Source organism: Carcharhinus amblyrhynchos, chromosome 29 (genome assembly GCF_965287045.1).
Source record: "Carcharhinus amblyrhynchos chromosome 29, sCarAmb.v2.hapA, whole genome shotgun sequence".
NCBI lineage: Eukaryota > Metazoa > Chordata > Chondrichthyes > Carcharhiniformes > Carcharhinidae > Carcharhinus > Carcharhinus amblyrhynchos.
Window position 1 is genome coordinate 941501 of NC_137352.1, and position 15946 is coordinate 957446.

General features: G+C 53.6%; 1 pseudogene across 1 annotated transcript; it reads right to left on the reverse strand.

Annotated features, from left to right (window-relative positions):
- Positions 1–523: 523 nt before the first annotated feature.
- LOC145359773 (myelin protein zero-like protein 3) lies at positions 524–15563 on the reverse strand (annotated as a pseudogene). Its single transcript, XR_013889637.1, has 7 exons — positions 15461–15563; positions 14924–15082; positions 11204–11414; positions 10282–10434; positions 8841–8898; positions 3197–3282; positions 524–736 (listed from the first exon to the last, which is right to left on the reverse strand). The product of XR_013889637.1 is annotated as a myelin protein zero-like protein 3 (transcript).
- Between the last annotated feature and the right edge of the window lie 383 nt (positions 15564–15946).

Here is a 15946-nt window from a genome sequence, read left to right on the forward strand (position 1 = left end):
CCACACTCGCTCCAATACCTTGCTAGCCTTTCTAATCTCTAGTGCCCAGAAGTGAATGTGATTATCCAGCTGTAGTCTATTTACTGATTTCAAAACATTTGGAATAATACTTTTCTTCTCAATACGCTCCCAGCACAAAAGCAAAATACTGCAGGTGCCGAAATAAAAACAGAAAATGCTGGAGATATCTGATCTCTGAAAGAGAGAACTCAGTTTCAGGCCAGCAGTGTTCATCCTCAAACATTAACTCCTCTGCAGTGACAAGCTATCATGATCAGGGTTAACAAGGAAGTTAAGTAGCCTCTTGGAAAGCAGATAATTGCTACTCACTGTGTGAGCAATGTAAATCCCACCCCCAGCCTCCCTCACTCCACCCCCTGCCCCAGCCTCCCACTCCCCCCATCCCCAGCCTCCCTCACTCCACTCCCCCCGGCCCCAGCCTCCCACTCCCCACCAGCCTCCCTCACTCCACCCCCAGCCCCAGCCTCCCACTCCCCCCATCCCCAGCCTCCCACTCCCCCCCAGCCCCGCACTGTTTTTAGCAGTGACTGTGGAACTATTGCCTCCACCATCTGCCCAGGTTCAAACTCTTGAGTGGAGCAGTGAATAACCCAATGATTCATCGCGTTGGCAGCATTTTGCTGAAAGGATCGAGGATAACAACTGCTCCAGACGAGGCAATCGATTCAGACGCAGGGTAAAACCGATGGAAATCATCGTCTTCCTCATCAGAATCCTGAGAAGCAAAATAATCACACACAGGATTCACTTTATTACAATAAACAAAGCAAACACTCCCAGGACAGGTACAGCACGGGGTTAGATGCAGAGTAAAGCTCCCTCTACACTGTCCCCCATCAAACACTCCCAGGACAGGGACAGCACGGGGTTAGATACAGAGTAAAGCTCCCTCTACACTGTCCCCCCATCAAACACTCCCAGGACAGGTACAGCACGGGGTTAGATACAGAGTAAAGCTCCCTCTACACTGTCCCCATCAAACACTCCCAGGACAGGGACAGCACGGGGTTAGATACAGAGTAAAGCTCCCTCTACACTGTCCCCCCATCAAACACTCCCAGGACAGGTACAGCACGGGGTTAGATACAGAGTAAAGCTCCCTCTACACTGTCCCCCCATCAAACACTCCCAGGACAGGGACAGCACGGGGTTAGATACAGAGTAAAGCTCCCTCTACACTGTCCCCCCATCAAACACTCCCAGGACAGGTACAGCACGGGGTTAGATACAGAGTAAAGCTCCCTCTACACTGTCCCCATCAAACACTCCCAGGACAGGGACAGCATGGGGTTAGATACAGAGTAAAGCTCCCTCTACACTGTCCCCCCATCAAACACTCCCAGGACAGGGACAGCACGGGGTTAGATACAGAGTAAAGCTCCCTCTACACTGTCCCCCCATCAAACACTCCCAGGACAGGGACAGCACGGGGTTAGATACAGAGTAAAGCTCCCTCTACACTGTCCCCATCAAACACTCCCAGGACAGGTACAGCATGGGGTTAGATACAGAGTAAAGCTCCCTCTACACTGTCCCCATCAAATACTCCCAGGACAGGTACAGCACAGGGTTAGATTCAGAGTAAAGCTCCCTCTACACTGCCCCCAAAAAATGCTCCTAATTTCTGTCTTAAATGGGTGACCACTTATTTTTAAACAGTGACCCCTGGTTCTAGATTCTCCAACGAGAGGGAACATCCACTCTGGCTGCAATCTCTCTCCATTTGGACAATAAATTTCTTTTTATTCTTCCTGCCAAAATGGACAATTTCACGTTTGCCCACATAGAACATAGAACATTACAGCGCAGAACAGGCCCTTCGGCCCACGATGTTGCGCCGACCAGTTAGAAAACAATGACCCACTAAACCTAAACCAATCCCTTTTCATCCATAAACCTATCCACGGATCTCTTAAACGCCCCCAAACTAGGCGCATTTACAACTGCAGCAGGCAGGGCATTCCAATCCCTCACCACCCTCTGGGTAAAGAACCTACCCCTGACATCCGTCCTATAACTACCCCCCCTTAATTTAAAGCCATGCCCCCTCGTGCTAGATTTCTCCATCAGAGGAAAAAGGTTATCACTGTCCACCCTATCTAAACCTCTAATCATCTTATACGTTTCAATAAGATCCCCTCTTAGCCGCCTTCTTTCCAGCGAAAACAACCCCAAATCCCTCAGCCTCTCCTCATAGGACCTCCCCTCCATACCAGGCAACATCCTGGTAAACCTCCTCTGCACCCCCTCCAAAGCCTCCACATCCTTCCTATAATGTGGGGACCAGAACTGCACACAGTACTCCAAGTGCGGCCACACCAGAGTTGTGTACAGTTGCAACGTGACGCTGCGACTCCTAAATTCAATCCCCCTACCAATAAACGCCAACATTATCCTCCATTTGCCAGATTGTGCCCACTCACTTAACCTATCTATGTCCCTTTTGTAACCTCCTTACGTCCTTGTTACAATTTACTTTCCTGGCTATCTTTGTGTTGTCCGCAAATTTAGCAGCCATCCCTTCATTCAAATCATTTCTATAAATTGTAAACAGTTGAGGTCCCAGCACTGATCCCTGTGACACACCACTCATCACATCCTGCCAACTAGGAAAAGTCCCATTTATCATTGTATCCCTACAGTGCCCATTGCACCACCCCCCCCACCAATAATCCCAGCCAGGCCCTACGCCAACCCCCCCAATAATCCCAGCCAGACCCTATGCCAACACCCCCCCCAAACCTTTGTATTCACCCTAGCTCGTCCCGCTGACATTAAGGGGCAATTTAGCTTGGCCAATCCCCCACCCAATCTGCACATCTTTCGAGTGTGGGAGGAAACCGGAGCACCCAGAGGAAACCCACACAGACATGGGGAGAACTTGCAAACTCCACACAGACCCAAGGCCAGAACTGAACTCGGGGTCCCTGGCGTCACGAGGCAGCAGTGATAACCACTGATAAGGGGAGCCATTTTCAGTTCCATTCTTTAGGAAAATGTTTAGGCCATTGGTTTATTGTCTAGAGGCAAAGTTAAGAATAGCCATCATGATCTCCAACTTCAGTGTGTTGAAAAGTCTCATCATTCAGCCTTTTCCTCCAACATATCCCCAAAGCTGAGGGGGACCTCATCTCCCTCAGTCCCACCAACAATCTTCACATTTGTCAAAACTCACCTTGTCACTCCCTGATCAACCAGCATTCTCTCACTGATGCTTTTCAGCAGAGTGTTACCACGCAGTCTGGGTCTTCCCTTAGGATTCTCAATTAAAAACAAATGGTTATCGGCATGTCCTTAACATGTGTGGTGGATTGTATTTATGCTAACTAGTCAATCTTCTTTTCATGCCAAAATGTTACACCCTACACCATCAGCTTTTAATTTCCCCAATTGCCTTTGACGTAGCATCTTATCAAATACCATCTGTGAAAATCCCCTGGTCGTCACACTTGCACCTGTTCGGGGTACACTAAGGGAGAATTTAGCACAGTCAATGTACCTAACCAGCAGGTCTTTCAGACCATGGGAGGAAACTGGAGCACCGGGAGGAAACCCACGCAGACACAGGGAGAATGTGCAGACTCTGCACAGACAGTGACCCAATCCCCGGGGAATCGAACCCAGGACCCTGGCACTGTGAGGCAGCAGTGCTAACCCACTGTGTCACCGTGCCCCCGGGAATTGAACCCAGGTCCCTGGCGCTGTGAGGCAGCAGTGCTAACCCACTGTGTCACCGTGCTGCCGGGAAATCGAACCCGGGACCCTGGCGCTGTGAGGCAGCAGTGTTAACCCACTGTGTCACTGTGCCCCCCCGGGGAATCGAACCCGGGTCCCTGGCGCTGTGAGGCAGCAGCGCTAACCCACTGTGTCACCATGCCCCCGGGAATCAAACCCGGGTCCCTGGCGCTGTGAGGCAGCAGTGTTAACCCACTGTGTCACCGTGCCCCCCGGGAATCGAACCCGGGTCCCTGGCGCTGTGAGACAGCAGCGCTAACCCACTGTGTCACCGTGCCCCCGGGAATCGAACCCGGGACCCTGGCGCTGTGAGACAGCAGCGCTAACCCACTGTGTCACCGTGCCCCCTGGGAATCGAACCCGGGTCCCTGGCGCTGTGAGACAGCAGTGTTAACCCACTGTGTCACCGTGCCCCCGGGAATCGAACCCGGGACCCTGGCGCTGTGAGACAGCAGCGCTAACCCACTGTGTCACCGTGCCCCCTGGGAATCGAACCCGGGTCCCTGGCGCTGTGAGGCAGCAGTGCTAACCCACTGTGTCACTGTGCCTCCCGGGAATCGAACCCGGGTCCCTGGTGCTGTGAGGCAGCAGCGCTAACCCACTGTGTCACTGTGCTGCCGGGGAATCGAACCCGGGACCCTGGCGCTGTGAGACAGCAGTGCTAACCCACTGTGTCACTGTGCCCCCGGGAATCGAACCTGGGTCCCTGGCGCTGTGAGGCAGCAGTGCTAACCCACTGTGTCACTGTGCTGCTGGGGAATCGAACCCGGGACCCTGGCGCTGTGAGACAGCAGTGTTAACCCACTGTGTCACCGTGCCCCCGGGAATCGAACCCGGGTCCCTGGCGCTGTGAGACAGCAGTGCTAACCCACTGTGTCACCGTGCCCCCTGGGAATCGAACCCGGGTCCCTGGCGCTGTGAGACAGCAGTGCTAACCCACTGTGTCACCGTGCCCCCGGGAATCAAACCCGGGTCCCTGGTGCTGTGAGACAGCAGTGCTAACCCACTGTGTCACTGTGCTGCCGGGAAATCGAACCCGGGTCCCTGGCGCTGTGAGGCAGCAGTGTTAACCCACTGTGTCACTGTGCTGCCGTGGAATCGAACCCGGGACCCTGGCGCTGTGAGACAGCAGTGTTAACCCACTGTGTCACTGTGCTGCCGGGGAATCGAACCCGGAACCCTGGCGCTGTGAGACAGCAGTGCTAACCCACTGTGTCACCGTGCCCCCTGGGAATCGAACCCGGGTCCCTGGCGCTGTGAGACAGCAGTGTTAACCCACTGTGTCACCGTGCCCCCGGGAATCGAACCCGGGTCCCTTGCGCTGTGAGACAGCAGTGCTAACCCACTGTGTCACCGTGCCCCCTGGGAATCGAACCCGGGTCCCTGGCGCTGTGAGACAGCAGTGCTAACCCACTGTGTCACCGTGCCCCCCGGGAATCGAACCCGGGTCCCTGGCGCTGTGAGACAGCAGCGCTAACCCACTGTGTCACCGTGCCCCCTGGGAATCGAACCCGGGTCCCTGGTGCTGTGAGACAGCAGCGCTAACCCACTGTGTCACCGTGCCCCCGGGAATCAAACCCGGGTCCCTGGTGCTGTGAGACAGCAGTGTTAACCCACTGTGTCACTGTGCTGCCGGGAAATCGAACCCGGGACCCTGGCGCTGTGAGGCAGCAGTGTTAACCCACTGTGTCACTGTGCTGCCGGGGAAAAGAACCCGGGACCCTGGCGCTGTGAGACAGCAGTGCTAACCCACTGTGTCACCGTGCTGCCGGGGAATCGAACCCGGGTCCCTGGCGCTGTGAGGCAGCAGTGTTAACCCACTGTGTCACCGTGCCCCCCGGGAATCAAACCCGGGTCCCTGGCGCTGTGAGACAGCAGTGCTAACCCACTGTGTCACCGTGCCCCCCGGGAATCGAACCCGGGACCCTGGCGCTGTGAGACAGCAGTGTTAACCCACTGTGTCACCGTGCCCCCGGGAATCAAACCCGGGTCCCTGGTGCTGTGAGACAGCAGTGCTAACCCACTGTGTCACTGTGCTGCCGGGAAATCGAACCCGGGACCCTGGCGCTGTGAGGCAGCAGTGTTAACCCACTGTGTCACTGTGCTGCCGTGGAATCGAACCCGGGACCCTGGCGCTGTGAGACAGCAGTGTTAACCCACTGTGTCACTGTGCTGCCGGGGAATCGAACCCGGAACCCTGGCGCTGTGAGACAGCAGTGCTAACCCACTGTGTCACCGTGCCCCCTGGGAATCGAACCCGGGTCCCTGGCTCTGTGAGACAGCAGTGTTAACCCACTGTGTCACTGTGCCCCCTGGGAATCGAACCCGGGTCCCTGGCGCTGTGAGACAGCAGTGCTAACCCACTGTGTCACTGTGCCCCCTGGGAATCGAACCCGGGTCCCTGGCGCTGTGAGACAGCAGCGCTAACCCACAGTGTCACCGTGCCTCCCCGGGAATCGAACCCGGGTCCCTGGTGCTGTGAGACAGCAGTGCTAACCCACTGTGTCACCGTGCCCCCCGGGAATCGAACCCGGGTCCCTGGCGCTGTGAGGCAGCAGTGTTAACCCACTGTGTCACCGTGCCCCCGGGAATCGAACCCGGGTCCCTGGCGCTGTGAGACAGCAGTGCTAACCCACTGTGTCACCGTGCCCCCCGGGAATCGAACCCGGGTCCCTGGCGCTGTGAGACAGCAGTGCTAACCCACTGTGTCACCGTGCCCCCCGGGAATCGAACCCGGGTCCCTGGCGCTGTGAGACAGCAGCGCTAACCCACTGTGTCACCGTGCCCCCTGGGAATCGAACCCGGGTCCCTGGCGCTGTGAGGCAGCAGCGCTAACCCACTGTGTCACCATGCCCCCGGGAATAAAACCCGGGACCCTGGCGCTGTGAGACAGCAGTGTTAACCCACTGTGTCACTGTGCTGCCGGGAAATCGAACCCGGGACCCTGGCGCTGTGAGGCAGCAGTGTTAACCCACTGTGTCACTGTGCCCCCGGGAATCGAACCTGGGTCCCTGGCGCTGTGAGGCAGCAGTGCTAACCCACTGTGTCACTGTGCTGCCGGGGAATCGACCCGGGTCCCTGGCGCTGTGAGACAGCAGTGCTAACCCACTGTGTCACCGTGCCCCCCGGGAATCGAACCCGGGACCCTGGCGCTGTGAGACAGCAGTGTTAACCCACTGTGTCACCGTGCCCCCGGGAATCAAACCCGGGTCCCTGGCGCTGTGAGACAGCAGTGTTAACCCACTGTGTCACTGTGCCCCCTGGGAATCGAACCCGGGTCCCTGGCGCTGTGAGACAGCAGTGTTAACCCACTGTGTCACTGTGCTGCCGGGGAATCGAACCCGGGTCCCTGGTGCTGTGAGACAGCAGTGTTAACCCACTGTGTCACTGTGCTGCCGGGAAATCGAACCCGGGTCCCTGGTGCTGTGAGACAGCAGTGTTAACCCACTGTGTCACTGTGCTGCCGGGGAATCGAACCCGGGACCCTGGCGCTGTGAGACAGCAGTGTTAACCCACTGTGTCACTGTGCTGCCGGGGAATCGAACCCGGGACCCTGGCGCTGTGAGACAGCAGTGCTAACCCACTGTGTCACCGTGCCCCCTGGGAATCGAACCCGGGTCCCTGGCTCTGTGAGACAGCAGTGTTAACCCACTGTGTCACTGTGCCCCCTGGGAATCGATCCCGGGTCCCTGGCGCTGTGAGACAGCAGTGCTAACCCACTGTGTCACTGTGCCCCCTGGGAATCGAACCCGGGTCCCTGGCGCTGTGAGACAGCAGCGCTAACCCACTGTGTCACCGTGCCTCCCCGGGAATCGAACCCGGGTCCCTGGTGCTGTGAGACAGCAGTGCTAACCCACTGTGTCACCGTGCCCCCCGGGAATCGAACCCGGGTCCCTGGCGCTGTGAGACAGCAGTGTTAACCCACTGTGTCACCGTGCCCCGGGAATCGAACCCGGGTCCCTGGCGCTGTGAGACAGCAGTGCTAACCCACTGTGTCACTGTGCTGCCGGTGAATCGAACCTGGGACCCTGGCGCTGTGAGACAGCAGTGCTAACCCACTGTGTCACCGTGCCCCCGGGAATCGAACCCGGGTCCCTGGCGCTGTGAGGCAGCAGTGCTAACCCACTGTGTCACCGTGTCCCCGGGAATCGAACCCGGGTCCCTGGCGCTGTGAGACAGCAGTGTTAACCCACTGTGTCACTGTGCCCCCGGGAATCGAACCCGGGTCCCTGGTGCTGTGAGACAGCAGTGTTAACCCACTGTGTCACTGTGCCCCCGGGAATCGAACCCGGGTCCCTGGCGCTGTGAGACAGCAGTGCTAACCCACTGTGTCACTGTGCCCCCGGGAATCGAACCCGGGTCCCTGGCGCTGTGAGACAGCAGTGCTAACCCACTGTGTCACCGTGCCCCCGGGAATCGAACCCGGGTCCCTGGCGCTGTGAGACAGCAGTGTTAACCCACTGTGTCACCGTGCCCCCGGGAATCGAACCCGGGTCCCTGGCTCTGTGAGACAGCAGTGTTAACCCACTGTGCTGTGGGTGTAGAGGATGTTCCCTTCCTGGAAAATCTAAAACTAAGGGGCACCATTTATAAGTGAGGGGTCTCCCATTTAAGACAAAGATGAGGAGGAATTTCTTCTCTGAGAGCTGTTAGTTTATGGAATTCTCTTCCCCAGCGAGCTGTGCGTCATTGAATATACTGAGTTAGGAACATGGGAAAGCAGTTGGCCATTCAGCCCATTGAAGCTGTTCCATCATTCAATCTGATCATGGCTACTCAGACACTTCAATGCCTTTTCCCTACACCATCATTCTCTCTGTTATTAATAACCCTTCAGGTTTTTCTGAGACAGATTTCCAATCACCAGTGAGTCAGGAGTTGTAGAAGTCAGACAGGAAAGTGAAGACCACAATAAATTAGCCACGATCTTATTGAATGATGGGGCCAGTTTGATGCGCTAAATGGCCTATTCCTGCTCCTAATGAGGTTGTGAATGACCATCAGGCCCACTGCCCCTCTTCTCCCACCGGATAGGAGAGGGATTGTTATCGAGGCAATCAGATACCGTGTTCTAAGATTCCCACCTGGAAGCATGCAGCACACCGCTGGCAAATCCTATTCCTCAGGCCACCTTCATCAACCCTGTGCAATGAAATAGCTTCAGTTAATGTTGGGTACATGAGGCAAATGGCACAATTCAATCCTCTACAAATTATTTATCATTCGGTATTTGTATCATCCAAAAATCAAACTTGCTAAACTGTCTTCTCGGCTAACTCTTTCTTTCAGAGCAGCAAGTGAGGGGATTCTCAAAGCGTGGGGAGGGCTGGGAGTGGGGAGAGGGCTGGGAGGGAGGGGAGACTGGGAGTGAGGGGAGGCTGGGAGGGAGAGGAGGGAGGGGAGACTGGGAGGGAGAGGAGGCTGGGAGAGGACGGAGGGGAGACTGGGAGTGAGGGGAGGCTGGGAGGGAGGGGAGGGAGAGGAGGGAGGGGAGGCTGGGAGGGAGGGGAGGGAGAGGAGGGAGGGGAGACTGGGAGGGAGAGGAGGCTGGGAGATTCAGTCGTGGAGCTGTGGAGAGTGATGTTGAATCTGGAAGGTAAATTCTGTAAAAGTGTTAAAGGGGGAATTGGGAAATGTCTGAAAGAAAGTCCCTGGAGGAAGAGTGGCGGGGAGTGTGACAGATTTGATTGCTCTGTCAAAGAGCCAGTACAGTCACAATGGGCGGAATGGTTCTGTGATTATTGCTACATTCGTTCTTTAATCAGCGGTTGTGCAGCTTCTGTTTTCCTGTTGTTTTTGGGATGTCCTGTGTTCTCCATTGTTGCTGCACCTGAACTCAACAGGTGACATTGTGAATATTACATCCTGACAATGGGGAGACAGTCAGTGACAGCCATCTGGAGAGGCATCAGGAGGTGGTAAGCTCTGGGCCCACTGGTCAAGCAGCAGCTCTGGGCCCACTGGTCAAGCAGCAGCTCTGGGCCCACTGGTCAAGCAGCAGCTCTGGGCCCACTGGTCAAGCAGCAGCCCTGGGCCCACTGGTCAAGCAGCAGCTCTGGGCCCACTGGTCAAGCAGCAGCCCTGGGCCCACTGGTCAAGCAGCAGCTCTGGGCCCACTGGTCAAGCAGCAGCCCTGGGCCCACTGGTCAAGCAGCAGCCCTGGGCCCACTGGTCAAGCAGCAGCCCTGGGCCCACTGGTCAAGCAGCAGCCCTGAGGAAACAGAGGGCTGGAATCGTGCAGCTTTCCAGCCAATGGGCATGGGTAGAGTGTGTGCAGAGAGAGGGATTCCTGAGCCACACCAAGAAATGCCTGACACATACAGCTCACCACCAGAACCAGTTGTCACAATGGATGAACGGAGGCTACAAAAATTCATTTAATTTACAAGAAGCACATTGTGATATTTTAAGGGGCAAGGCAGAGCTAAGAATTGCCCATTAATACCCCATTCGTTACTTACACTGAGCTGCAGTGTGTGTGAACTGACCCCCGTCCCCGCTGACCCCCGTCCCCGCTGACCCTACCCATCCACCACCTCCACTGAAGTGTTTTTGAAGCTGGGTGAGAAGTAACCAAAGGTTTTGGCCATCCGCAGCAGGAGAACAGAGACCAGCAGCAGAGTCGAACAACCACCAGCAACATCAACATGACGACCACACTGATACGAAACGGCAGCTCTGTGAAGGAGGAAAAATCACATTAAAACATCAGCCAATTAGTCTATTAAACAAAGCTCCCCCATTCTATCATCCCCACAGTCAGTCAATCTTTATATTCCCTTCTCCCTCATGTTAGTTGTTTTTAGTTTTCCTCCAAGCTCTTTGTCTCAACTACTTCCTGAGGTAGTGAGTCCATAGGCTAACTATTCTCTTTATAAAGAAACTTTCCTTCTTTCCCTATTGAATTTCAGTCACTGTCTCATGTTAATATCCCTAGGAGATGGGTAGACTGACACAGAGCGGAGAAAGAGGCAGTGGAACACAGAATGTTACAGGGTTAAGACCTGGGACTCGAGGATTAAGCTGCATTGTCCAGAGTGCTACTGACTGACCTCGCTCCATTAGCCCTCTCCTATGAAGACGCTCACAGTTCTCATCCTGATAGAATTGACAACAGGGACTCAACTGGAGCTAATTGGTGAAAGAATCCAGAGAACCCCATTCAGTGGAGTTGTGAGAGAGTCAAAGCACTCAAAATATGAATTCTGTTTCCCTCCTAAGAGATGCTGACAGAACTGCTGAGATTTTCCAGTGGCCTCTGCTCTTGTTCCATTCTGTCCAGTTATATCCCTAACCACTCTGGACAGGGAAATGATGAAATTCAACCTCAATTGGGGCATTTAGGAGCAAGAACATTCAGATAATCAACTGTACACTTTAACCAGCTTATTGAGCGGCAGAGCAGGCTTGATGGGCCGAATCCTCCTTCTGTTTCTTATGTTCTGACCTCTGTCAGTGACAGTGAGGGCAGTGCTCGGCACATCACTGCTTACATCTGGTGGATTCTGCACCACACAACTAAACGTCCCGTTGTCACTCTGTGTCAAATTCTTCAGGATTATGGAGGCATTGCCTTTTCCAAGCTCTCCGTTCCACACAACTTGATCCTTGAAGGGGCCACTGAGGGCTAGAAATACCTTGGATTGATAGTGAAGGATCTACATTGGGAGAGAAACGGAGGACAAACTGGCCTAAGCCAAACATAAAATCCATTCCATTGCAGTTAGAACAATGATATATAAAACCCTTCCTCCACACTGGGTGATGCCACATTTTTTTAACTTGCTCCCTGAGGTCAATATCTGGAGAATACTGTTGGTGTTTGTCACTATTGATGTTGTTTTTGATGCACCTTCTCCAATATCTTTAGAGAATGAACACAAGGTGCCCAAAGCACCGAATGCCGTTGGGAGGGTCTGCATTGCTGCTGTGGCTCAAAGAGAGTCCCACTCCACACCGATCAAGGCTGACAATCCAGCACGATACTGAGGGAGTGCTGCACTCCCAGAGATGCTGCCTTTTGATTGAGATGTTAACTGAGATGCTGTCTGCATTCTCAGATGGATGTTAAAGATCCCACGGCATCATCTGATATTCTAGCAATGCTTATCCTTCAATAAATATCACAAATAAATTCTGATCAATATTTTGTTACTTTTTCTAAAATTTGCTCTGAGTAATTATGCTGCAATGATTCCTACAACTGTGACTATATTTAAATGTACTTTCTTGTCTGTGTAATAGGACAGGCGCTATATTAATGCAAACCTTTCTTTCAGTGAAATATCTTTGCTGTTTGCTCAGCGTAACCTGCAGTTTGTTCTGATCAAAAACCACTGCAATACCAAATGCTGCCACACAGTGGCGTGTCCACCACACTGAGCAGTGACATTGCCACCATTCACTCCTCTTCCTTCACCTAATCCACCCACCATCAACCTCTGATTTCCCAAAAGATGCATATTGCTCAGGCTAAAGAAACCCCAATGTAAGGGGAAGGAGGGAGGGCCAGAGCTGGAGGGCCGGGGGTGGAGAAATTAGATGCAGGAGCAGGCCATTCGTCATATCCTCTTCACTGCCTGCTTCCCCACCAATTTTATCAGCAAATTTTGCTACGTTGCACTATGTCCCTGCTTGCAGGTCATTTATATAGATTGTAAACAGTTGAGATCTGAGAGTGACCCCTGTGGCACCCTGCTAGTTACGTTTCACCAACCAGAGAAGGACCCATTTACCCCGACCCTCTGCTTTCTGTCAGTCTGCCAATCCTCAGTCCCATCCAATTCCAACCCCTTGCGATCTAACCTTCATTCCACACATGTGCCAGGCAATTGCCACCTCCAGAAAGAGAAAATCTACCCATCTTTCCTTGACAATGGCATTTCCACCACAGAATCCCCCACTATCAACATCCTGGGGGTTACCATTGACCAGAAACTGAATTGGACTAGCCACATAATACAGTGACTACCAGAGCAGGTCAGAGGCTGGGAATCCTGCAGAGAGTAACTCACCTCCTGACTTCCCAAAGCCCGTCCACCATCTACAAGGCACAAGTCAGGAGTGTGATGGAATACTCCCCACTCGCCTGGATGGGAGCAGCTCCAACAACACTCGAGAAGCTCGACACCATCCAGGACAAAGCAGCCCCGTTTGATTGGCACCACATCCACAAACATCCAGTCCCTCCACCACCGGCAGCCGTGCCTATCATCTACAAGATGCAGTGCAGGAACTCACCAAGGCTCCTGGGAAACCATTTTCCAAACCCACAACTTCTACCATCAAGAAAGATAACGGCAGCAGAGACCTGGGAATACCACCTCCTGAAATTCCCTGAGGAAGTCACTCCCCATCCTGATTTGGAAAAACATTGCTATTGTAGATGGGTCAAAGTCCTGGAATCAGAACACTGTTGTATGCAACTGCCATTCACTCCCCACCCCTTACAGAGCTGTCTCATCTCTTGGATATCAGCAGGAAGAAGGGATTCCCAGGGTGAATTATTAGGTCTGAATAGCGCACATTCCACCTACACAGATATCTGCACCTTGCAAGAATGAAGCACACGTGGAGTGTCAGTCAAGTGGAGATGGCATAGGGTGATGGACAGTAAACCGGGGTGCAGGAGAAGGTGAGGATGGTGTGGGGCTTGGAAGGAAACTTGCAGGTAATGGTTTCCCCAGACAATTGCTGCCCTTCTATATGGTGAGATGATTGGTCAGGAAAGGACTTCCTAAGGAGACTTGCTGAGTTGCTGCAGTGCATATTGTGGATAGTGAACACAGGGCTGCCACTGTGTGCCAGCAGTAGATGGAGGCAATGGGTGTTTGTGGAGGAGCTGTCAATCAAGTGGGCTTTGTCCTGGATGGGTTGAGGTCCTTAAGTGTTGTTGGAGCTGCACTCATCCAGAACGTGGAAAGTATTCCATCATATTCCTGATTTGTGCCTTGTAAATGGTGGACAGGCTTTGGGGCGTAGGGGAGAATTACTTGCGCCATTTCAGCCTCAGTGGGAGTATTGTGTCCAGTCCTGGGCAACCTTGGGGAAGAGAAAGCTGAGAGGACCTACCTCGCATTAAGTTGATCTTTGTCTACACCTGAGTTATGACTGTAACACTATATTCTGCACCCTTTCCTTACCTTTTCTATGGACGCCATGCTTTTTCTATAGTGCACAAGAAACAATATTTTTCAGTGTATACTATAACATGTGACAATAATAAATCAAACCAAAGATAGAATAGAGGAATTCAAAATTATGAAAGATCTGGATAGAAACTTCCCCATAGCGAAAGCATCAAGAACACAAGGACACAGATTCAAAGTAATTGCAAATTAAGCAAAGGTGATATTTTTCACCCAGTGAGTGCTTTGGGACTTTAGTACTCTGACAGTGTGGTGAAGACAAGTTCAATCAAAACATTCAGAAGAGGATTAGATTGTTAATTGAAAAGGAAGAATAGATAGTGGGAGAGGCAGTGGGATGGCACAAGGTATCACACGAATTTGGAAAGCTAGTAGTAGACGGTGGAACAGTGGGTTAGCACTGCTACCTCACAGCACCAGGGACCAGGGTTTGATTCCTGGCTAGGGTCACTATTTGTGTGGAATTTGCATGTTCTCCCCGTGTCTGCATGGGTTTCCTCCGGGTGCTCTGGCTTCCTCCCGCAGTCCAAAGGTATGCGGGTTAGATTGATTGGCTATGCTAAGTTGCCCCTTAGTGTCAGGGGGACTAGCACGGTAAATGTGTGGGGCTATGGGGATAGGGCCTGGGTGGGATTGTGCTCAGTGCAGACTTGATGGGCCGAATGGCCTCCTTCTGCATTGTAAGATTCTATGATTCTATTGCAGACATGAATTCTGTCAGTCAATCAGACCACAACTGATATTGCTTTTCAATTCCGTTAACTGTCTATGTTCCATATCCCTCTTAGCCAAAAATATCTATTAACCACAGTCTTGACTATTTCATTTGACCCCTAGCCTATTGAGGAAAAGAGTTCCAGATTTCTTCTCCGTGTGAAAGCGATGTGGGAGATTCTCGATTCCGATTAGAATACTGCTGGAACACTGATTCCAAAGTGGAGGGACATACACACCAGATTGTTCAGAAACCAAACATTACATCCACAACAATCCCAGGAAAACACACTTCTAAAACTCACAGCATGCTGTGACCCTCCCTCTGATGCTCGGTAAGACCAATCCACTGTCAGGCGCTGAGTGATGGGGACAGATGATCTGAAGTTGCAGCTTAGCTCTGTATCCTCACCAATGAAACCTCGGATCTTTTGGAGGTACAGAAACTTCCAGAGCAGCAGCGCCTGTGGAGAGAGGAGTGCAGGAGGCAACAGGATAAAGCTGCATTGAGATTGTGACCATTGTAAATAACATGTATATTTTACTGAGGGACACAGCAGGGAACTAGAGCTTTAGATGGAGCTCAGAAATCCCATCACAGAAACATCGTTAATACTGTTCAGCATTGAGGACAGAGTGAGGGGAATTCCAACATTCACTGCAGCCTCACCACCTGCTCCTGGGACCAGTGCCATGTCCCTCTGGGATCTTGCTGTGCACAGGCTGACTCTTGCTGAGTTAAACAATAGCCATTGGTGGAGGCTGTGAAAGGTGCTACACAAATGCAGCTATGTGAGGCTTCACTGCGCACAGTTGTTGTTGTTGTTGGACCCGGGTCTCACCTGGAAACAGCAGGAGCAGCAGCATCGGGATCCACTCCGGGATCCAGTCCGGGATCCAGTCCGGGATCGGGATCCAGTCCCAGGGTGGGTCTCTCCCGCCCATCGCCAGATCCCACCGGAAACGGCAGCCGCTCAGAGGGCGGGGCCTCACCTGGGGAGGGGGCGGGGCCTCACTCTGGGGGCGGGGCCTCACCTGGGGAAGGGGCGGGGCCTCACTCTGGGGGCGGGGCCTCACCTGGGGAAGGGGCGGGGCCTCACACTGGGCGGAGGGGCACCAGGGGGAAGGGGAGAGGATGGAGGGGGAGCCTCACCCTGGGGGTGGGGGGGGAGAGGGAGGGGGGAAGGGGAGAGGATGGAGGGGGGAGCCTCACCCTGGGGGTGGGGGGGGAGAGGGAGGGGGGAAGGGGAGGGGGGAAGGGGAGAGGGAGGGGGGAGCCTCACCCTGGGGGTGGGGGGGGAGAGGGAGGGGGGAAGGGGAGAGGGAGG